Raw genomic sequence first — 9,895 nt, forward strand, 5'->3', positions numbered from 1 at the left:
TAGATTTATGAAAAATGTGCATTTCTTACAAAAGAGCGGGGGGTGCGTGGTGCTATTAATCCAGCTTAATACCACATAGCGATGTGGAACAATACCGATTTGTCAAACGCTACTATTGGACACACAAAGTACTACGGGTTGATTTACTGACATCGTATTGCCCTGCGTCTTAACCCTGATCTTCTGAATACCGTTGTTGATGCTGAACATACGATATCTCAGAACTGGGACTGTGAACCATTGTCATTTGCCACGCATGAAATGGCACAGCTGAACACGTTAACTGATACCAGATAGGAACTGTGACAATCCGGGCTAGAGTTGTCTTCATCAAACCATGCTTGTCGCAAACGGCGACTAACTGGATCAGATGGTCGGGCTAGCTCACTTGGTTGATGCATGTCATCGTATCCAAATTGCGTAGATCGATGCTTATTATGTCAATCACTGGATTGTCTGGTCCAGACTCGAATATTTACAGACCGCCGTCATATAGCTGGAAAATTAAACAACAAACAAACAAACAAACAAACAAATGGTACCAGATAGGAAGTCCGAAACGGGCAGTCCCAACCACATCAGTACATTAGTGCCAAGAGTTCTCTAGGCGTAGGAAGATAACATTGGTTGGTTGGTTGTTTAACGCCGCGAGTCTGGACCAGACAATTCAGTTATTAATATCATGAGCATCGATCCACGTAATTGGGATCGATGACATACATCAACCAAGTCAGCGAGCCTGACCACCCGATCCCATTAGTCACCTTTTACGGCAAGCATGGGTTGCTGAAGACCTATTCTACCCCGGAATCTTCACGGGTCAGGAAGATAACACGGACGCAACAACTGAGTCATTCTTGACCATCTTGAGTACAACGTCGTTTCTGCACCACCACAAGAAACGTCTGCGATAACAAATAACTCCAAAGGATCTCAAAGGTGCAATTGCAATTCGTCACACATCAAAATATTCCAAGATTGAACAGAAGACGTATTTGGAATACTTTGACGACACACTGTAAAGAAATGTGTTTAGTATGTAAACACAGACAAGACATGTTTAGATCTTAACATGATTAGGAATATGTATAAATCCTACAAGAACTAAACATTTGGTGTCTTCAGACATTTAGATCTAAATACATGAAATGAGATATCGCCCCACAGCCTAAACACCACCTGAACAGACCATCCTTATAATCTAAGCATGTTCAGAATTTAAACACGTCAATACATGTTTCTAATTTGAACCTTTTTTAAAGTTAAAACATGTTTCCAATTTAAACCTTTTTAAATAAAGTCAATATCATAGGCAATAAGGCAATATCAAATATGGATAAGATGTATAATATGTATTGAAATTAGAGGTGCAAATCACATTCACGACCATTTGCATAACATGTATGCCACCATGTAGGACTTAAAACGAAGACAGATCTATGTGTTCATAAATGAGTTCTTGCTGTGTGTGAATTAGTATTTCTCTCATACTGGAAGTTGACAATAAAAGTATATCTGATTACTACGATATACCCTTAACTTAGTTACCCCCAACCCCCCCACCCCACACACGACCTACCCCCTACCAATACATTACCCGGACCCCGTCAATACACACACACACACACCTTCACCTCGGTATCCTCATTAAACGCTTCTGAAAATGTAGGAAAGCACCCTTTTGAAAAGTACCTACAATGAATTTTAAGTGAATTTCCTGAACATGTTAAGACCTAAACATGTCAAAGTTATGGGACAAGGAACGTGTTTAAGTTTGTGTTTAGGATCTAAACCCCATTTTTACAGTGCAGGTCATTAGGTTTAACGTCGCGTTCAAGATTATTGCAGATAGTTCCAGATAAAAAGCCCAATGATATGAACAGTGCTACCTCGTGTTTTCCTCCTGTGTATGAGATAAAAATACTGTTGGAATTTGTACATTCGAATCAAAATTGGATCTTAATAGTGGCTAAATAATTTCTGAAAGGACTTACTGTGCCACAAGGATTAGACACGGCTACTTTATTCAGTTTATGTAGATGTACATGTAGTCTTCCTTTGTAAGAAAAACACTAGAGAATACACACTGTCAGCATAATCATTGTGCTTACCTCAGATCAATGCCCACCTAATTGTGACCAATCAGTCAACAAAATCTGCTATGATGATGATTTTGTGAAATCTGTCGAGAAAAGACAGAAGATGGAAAGTCTGTTTGGGGAAAGGGGAAACAGAATAAAACACATCTATAATTACCTAGTTCCATCGCGCTGTTGAATATAATTCCTGTAATATCAGCGACATAGCTCTTGATAATAACTGGTTGTCAGAATGATATGTATGTTTCTTCTGACAATACCGGTGAAGCGGAATCTGGAAGCACTGGTTCCTTCAACCTTACATCAACTATACGTAATAGAAGATTATTGATGGCAACCCCCTAAAGTTGTTATCTCCACTGAGAGAACGACCATACACTCTTTTACGGCGGTGGGGTGGGGGTGTTAGTGTGTATGAGACAGGGTATTCTTGTTCTCAGTACTATTTAACATTCCCAATTATAAAAGAGGCAAAACCCTTTCCATAATCATATCATCTCTGTAAAAAGCTGAGTCCATTGTACGATTTATACTACAGCATAAGCATGTGTTTATGAATCAGTATCAATCAGGTGTTTGCGAAAAGGTGATGAACACATGCAGAGGTATGTCAATTGATCACCTGAAAAAAACACGGGGACATTTAAGTCAAAATAAGGAATTGCATCGACATCATTATTGTCACTGATGCGTCATATTTGGAAATGTCCTCCGTATGCCTATTGAAAGCCTTGGGTGTTGTACAAAAAACTCTTTTTTTTTCAGATCATCAAGCGTTGCCACAGAACGACAGCCTCCGACCCACCCGCCAGTGGGACACGTGCGTGTTAAACATACCATGGGACAACTGATTTGCTGTGCATCCTTTTTAAATCTGATCTGATCTTTGTTTAACCAACTATCTCGTTGCTATGTCTGTCTTCAGGGAATGTTATTTGCAGCAATAACTCTCTACGTTTATGTGTTTACGCATAACCTTAACAACGGTTAACATTGAACCATTTTGCATATTTGTATTTCTATGATATACGACAAGCTTAAGCTTCCAAATTATCGACGGTTTTTTGCCTTATGAATAGTAATATTATTGTATTCCGACCTGAAGTAGGAACACCTCTCGGTTGCTTTGTCGGAAAAACATATGCCTTCCAGATAATTGTCTCACTATCAAACACATTGATTCTATATATTGATTATGACCCGTTGGAGTCACTGGGGTGTCTATCCCCAGGAATGTGGAAGCAGTATGGCAGCTTGTCCATCATATCTGAATTATCCGTCGTGAACTATGCATCACTGTCAACTTTCGGAAAGATGCTGATGAATGACACCGTAAAGGTACATAGAGAATACTACACTCATTCTCGTTAAATACCATTATTAGGAAACGATTGGACTTTCTATGGTATCTTATGATGAGTTTCGTAACTTAATGAGTTTTCGTATTTTGTTTATTACCCACGTTAAATATATATTTAAGTGTAAATACATAACAACTTTCGTTCGTTGACCGACTAAACTGAAACCGGTTGCAAAACCTGGTTGCGCATGAATATTGATATATGCCCAAATATGGGCATTGTTGACATATCTATGCATACGCATTAACAACATGCCCTGCAGTTGTGTTTGCAAACATAACAACACCGACGCTCAAGATCCTTTTGGAAGAAATTCTTCAACTTATGGTAATTCAAGCGCCATGTTGTTTGTACGAAGGACACCGATATGAAAATTTGAAAAGTCACATTAACGCCGCGCTTTGAATATCGGACTAACAGTCGATCACTGCCGGTGTCCCGTATGTGCAATCAAAATGGTTCGGTTTCCTTGATCTATCAGCTGAATTTATATCATGTTCGTACCATTTTGGAAGAGGGAATGCAGAGTGTTCGCCAAAGACATTCATGTTAACTGTACCACCCTATACTGAAGACGTGAAAATCAACAAACTCAAGTCTGCTTGCATGTTAGTGACAGCTTCAAACGATCGAAGGGCAAGGTCACCACCGGAACAAGAAAAGACAACCGTGATCTAGGCCTACTCACAGCGTTTTACGCTAGAGATAGGGAGTGTTATTGTTCACATTTGGGATGTTTGGGGCCACAAAATCAGATGTCAGTCACACTTCCACGGAGATTTCGATTGATTTGTATCAGAACTGTTAACTTTTAGTGATCTGGTCGTGCAGTCGTGTACTTTCATTCATGAACAACACCCCCCGAAACAGCGCCACAAAATATACTTCGAGGGGGACACTGATGGCACAACCGGACCATCCCAAGTAAGTCTAAATATCTCTCTAGATAGTTTAAACAGACTTCATTTCACCACGCTTATCCTTTTACGTTAAATCAAATTGAAAGTTTCGAAAGTGGCCGGGTGCGTCACGCTCATGGGGACCCTCGCTCTATTGATCGGTAGTCGTACATTGTAAATGGATATAGCTCGATTATATAATGTCTGTAGAAGCTCTATCCATAACAAATATATAATGCAAACCGAATTTGACGCGTGTGACTATTTTGTTTGGTTTAATCAAGTGTTTGTAAATATCTCTCGTTCTCATTAATTTCTTCCGTTCTGCCTTGTGGTTGCAAAATGAATGACGTCTCGCGATTTTTTATGAATGAAAAAAAGTAGTCCCGGTGTGACATAGGTCACGGTTATCCAATCAAAACGAATAAAACAAGGTCAACCTTGTACGACACACGTGTGACGTACGGAATTAGTATCTTACCTCCTGTATCTTCACCACGTAGGTAATAATTGCACATATTACACCAGTGCTTTGTCGGTACCTAGTTGATATTACATCGGTCTAACATATGTACTACATCAGTACTAATCAGTACTTGGTAGATACAACATCAAAACAACTTTATAACATCAGTACATAGTACTCGGTATAACCCCGGTATAACCATCGGTCTAACATCCGTATTGCATCATTACTTAATAGGTACTTAGTAGATATAACATCGATACAACATCTATATAACATCAGTACATAGTACTCGGTATTACCCCTGGTATTACATCGGTCTAACATCCGTATTGCATCATTACTTAATAGTTACTTAGTAGATATAACATCGATACAACATCTATATAACATCAGTACATAGTACTCGGTATAACCCCGGTATAACCATCGGTCTAACATCTGTATTGCATCATTACTTAATAGGTACTTAGTAGATATAACATCGATACAACATCTATATAACATCAGTACATAGTACTCGGTATAACCTAGCTATTACATCGGTCTAACATCCGTATTGCATCATTACTTAATAGATACCTAGTCGATATTACATCGGTCTAACATCTGTACTACATCAGTACTTTGAGTGCGGCGTTAAACACCAAACAAAACAACAAACAAACAAAACATCAGTACTTAATCAGTACTTAGTAGATACAACATTAATACAACATCTATATAACATCAGTACATAATACTCGGTATAATCTCGATATTCATTGTTCTAACATCTGCATTACATTAGTACTTAGTCAGTACTTGATAGATATTACATCAATACAATAGTACTTAGGCGATATTACATCAGTACGATATCGGGCTATCATCTGTATTACATAAGTACTTAGTCGATCGTACCTCGGTATTACGTCAGTCTAACATCTGTACTTAGTACTTAGTTGCTTTCAATCGATATGACACCAGTATTACGTTGGACCTAATCGATATATCGACATTACAACTGGTTACGTTGGTACATCAATATTACAACAGTACAACATTGGTATTACAGATGTAATAGGTTTGTATAACATCAGTACTGCATCGGTTATCACTGTTAAGTGTACGTGTACCTCAAGTAAGGTCACTGAAGGACTTCTGGCTCAGAATCAGTCAGACAACACAATGTGCCCACCGGATGCTAAGTAGGCGGTTAGCGACATGCGTGGGACACACGGAACACGTGCCCTGGAACACCCACGGATGAGATTATTGCCTATCTATCATACACATTAATTCTTAATGTTGTGACGCGTAGGAGTCCCTTGGCTGTGTGTGGCAGCTTGTCCGTCATAGCTAGAATGAAAAACCCTGTGTGACACCCGTCTGCGACGTGTTGAACACGGGTGTGCACCCCTCATTATAGCGGGAACATACTTTTGAGCAAAGAGAGGAAACATGTTAAGCTGCAATTGGAGGTAGTAACAAGGAGAGCAAGTTTTCATATCCTGACGAAAAGTGTTAAAACACCGTTTATTATTATGTTCTTGAGGACGTCTCCTTTTTAAATGAGATTTTTTAGGAAAATGGGAGTACCGTTGTGATCAATGGGATCCATCTTGTTAATAATACCATTGGCTTCTTCGTGATCTTTAGCGATGGTGTTAAGAGAATTGATGATCTTGGTAAATGTTATTGTCATTGTAAAGTTTGTGTCAGTTCACGCGAAACGTCAGTAGTACGACTACGACAGTGGTTATATTTATGAGGTTTGGCGGATCATTGTTTTTATTGGACCCTAATTACTTTATGATGGTTGAGTCCTTTGTCTCATCTCAGTTGCCGTGACGCTGAGAAAGAGCAGCATTTACTTAATGAGAGTAGGTTATATGATGGAAGATACATTTGAGGGAGAGGGTACTACTATTTGCTGTCCCGCAGGAAGAGACCAGTCGAGCGCGGGGTTGTGTATAAGATGGCCGTTGCATAATGGCCACCAAGAGAGGTAAAAACTGAGCTTTGATTGCTCTGTTAAAAGGGAAAAAGCAGTACTATTTTCACAAGTCTGTTGAATCGACTCCAAGCGCTACTGTCAATATATCTTCTTCTCGATCCTTCAAGTCTTTTATAGGCATATAGAAGTTGGTAGAACATGAATACATGACACTTTTTATGGGACGTCGTACAAAGAATAAAAAGAAGTTGCTATCCATAAAAAAGGTGTCATGTATTCATACTCGATCCCTTGACAAATTATTCCGGCAATACAATGTATATACATTTCAACGTACGTTAATAGTTTACAACCATGTGTTTTAGAGTATGTGTTGAGCTTCAGCAATATTTGTAAAGCTTAGGTGCCACTTGCCCAGAATGGCCAGGAGGAAAAATAATTAAATGAGTTGGTTGGTTTGGTTGGTTTGTTGTTTAACGCACTCAGCAATATTCCAGCTATATGACGGCGGTTGGTAAATAATCGAGTCTGGACCAGACAATCCAGTGATTAATATAATGAGAATCGATCCACGCAATTGGGATCGATGACATGCATAAACCAAGTCAGCGAGCCTGACCACCCGATCCCGTTAGTCGCCTTTTACGCCAAGCATGGGTTGCTGAAGACCTATTCTATCCCGGAATCTTCACGGGTCAATTAAATGAGAGATGTTTCCAATTACATACATGCGGGGACATCATCTGAATATGACTGTATATGTAAGTGTTACGATACCATCAACACGAACTATTCAAACATGAGCCTAAGGTCGTGGAGACGAAGGATAAAGATACCATCCGGAACAACGTATGGGGTCCTTATTGCTTCATTCTATCGAGCAGGATACCCTGAAAAACATTAAACGTCGAGTAACAAATATTCACCCTGAAGAGTAGGAGATGTGCAAATAAATATATATTTACCAATATGCTGGAACCCGTTCACAAAACACTCCAGCGAATATAATTCTCACAATTTATGATATTAAAAACTACTTTGATTTTTCAAATATCACAAATTCGACTGTCCATATAATAAGAAAAATCATTTGATATAATAAATTATTTTACTGATTTCTGAAAATCGATATCAATAAAGAGTTCATAAAACCAAATATGTGATATAAATTCATTCCTTGCAATCAATAAATGAATTTCTGATAATAAAATTAGAAATAAGCCTTTTTCTGATCATCCAGCGTATCCACTGAACGACAGCCTCCCACCCACCCGCCAGTGGGACACGTGCGTGTTAAACATGTCATGGGCCAACTGATTTGCTGTGCCTCCTTTTAAAATCTCTGACCTTTTTTCAACCAGCCGTTTCGTTGCTATGTCTGTCTTCGCAAAATCCAGGGAATGTTATTTGCAGCAATAACTGGAATACCGCTCAAAGCGACGTAAGATGATTGGATTCAGTGCTTGAATGTAACACATTATGTGAGACTAAAACGGTTCAGTGATTGAAACAAATACAGTACATTGTTAGACTGACATCATCGACGACAAAGCGGCTGGAAATGATGACAAATCATATCTCTGTCTGCACAGAACCGGTCGTGTGCAACACGACTTTCAACCTGCTTTAAATGTGACGTCAGTGTTATGAGTATTGATCAAGACACTGCCCAATGATCTGCGGCCTCTCCTCACAGGTGTCAACCTATGGCACTGCAGTGGAGCCAGTGTTACTGCTCTTGGACACATGTGACAGTGGAGTTGTGCGCCCACTGGAGCTGTGATCTCAGAAGAAGATTACCCATACGCTAGACCAAGCGTTTTGATTAAGTTAAGGAACGGGAGTCGAGAACGTGAGTATTGATTTGTGGGCACTTGTTTTATTGGGATGTTCAAAATGGTATCTTAAATACAACCATCAATGTTGCAGGCGGTTTACGTGACTATCAATCTTTAAGTGGCATTTTAGAAATAAAGTCACAATAACCATTTCCATAATCATAAGAAATATGTTCTAAGTCCATTGTACAATTCCGACTATTCAGAATAGGTCTTCAGCAACCCATACTTGCCATAAAAGGCGACTATGCTTGTCGTAAAGGCGACTAACGGGCTTGGGTGGCCAGGCTCGCTGACTTGGTTGATCCATGTCATCGATCCCAATTGCGTGGATCGAAGCTCATGATGTCAATCACTGGATTGTATGGTCCAGACTCGATTATTTTACAAACCGCCGTCATATAGCTGGAATACTGCTGAGTGCGGCGTTAAACAAACAAACTAACAAACTATTTCACTTACATGTATGCACCTTCCGCGTCATGAAAAAAAATAATAATTGATAAGAACAACATGATCTCGACATCCCAACATTCATAATTTTCCAGATCACCTAGTGTCATCACTGATTTCCAGTGATTAATTCATAAAATATTCAGCGCTATTTTACTCTTTACGCAAACCAACCCAACCAGCCAACCGACTATTCATAAGTATGTGTTTATCAACCACTTTCATATACAGTAAAGTACGGTTATAACGAACTCAAGGGGACTACTAATTTTAGTTTGTTATAACCGTAGTTCGTTATAAGCATATTTACAGCATAACTACAGCAAATAGTCGGGACCAAAAAAGTAAGTTCGTTATATCCGTCAGTTCGTTATATGCGTGTTCGTTATAACCGTAGTTTACTGTAGTAATGATATCGGGTGTTCGCGAAATTGTGAGCTTGTCCTGCCCCACTGCGGCCACCTGCCAGAAACACAAGGAAAGTCAATAGTTGACAAAAAAAATTAGAAGCTGTAGGTATCAATGAAGACAGAGCTGAAATATGGATTTCAACTTTTCTACTCTTTAAATGCAACGTTTACAGAGCATTATGTAGTTTATTGTGAATACGGGGGCACGGGTGGCCCAGTCGTCTAAGGCGCCGCGATGCAGTACAGTGTTGCGTCCATTGGGCTCACCAGAAACCTATGATCCTGGTCTGCCCCGATTATGTTTCTTGGTTTGTCAGCACCATACCCGTGCTCGTGGGTTTCACCGAAGTGGTAATCGTCTGAGACCTGCATCACTTCGAGCTGACACGCCTTGATGTAACTGGAATACTGTTAAAAGCGGCGTTAAACC

This window comes from Haliotis rufescens, unplaced genomic scaffold, assembly GCF_023055435.1.
Source record: "Haliotis rufescens isolate VD_foot unplaced genomic scaffold, xgHalRufe1.0.p SCAF_10, whole genome shotgun sequence".
In the NCBI taxonomy this organism is placed as follows: Eukaryota; Metazoa; Mollusca; class Gastropoda; order Lepetellida; family Haliotidae; genus Haliotis; species Haliotis rufescens.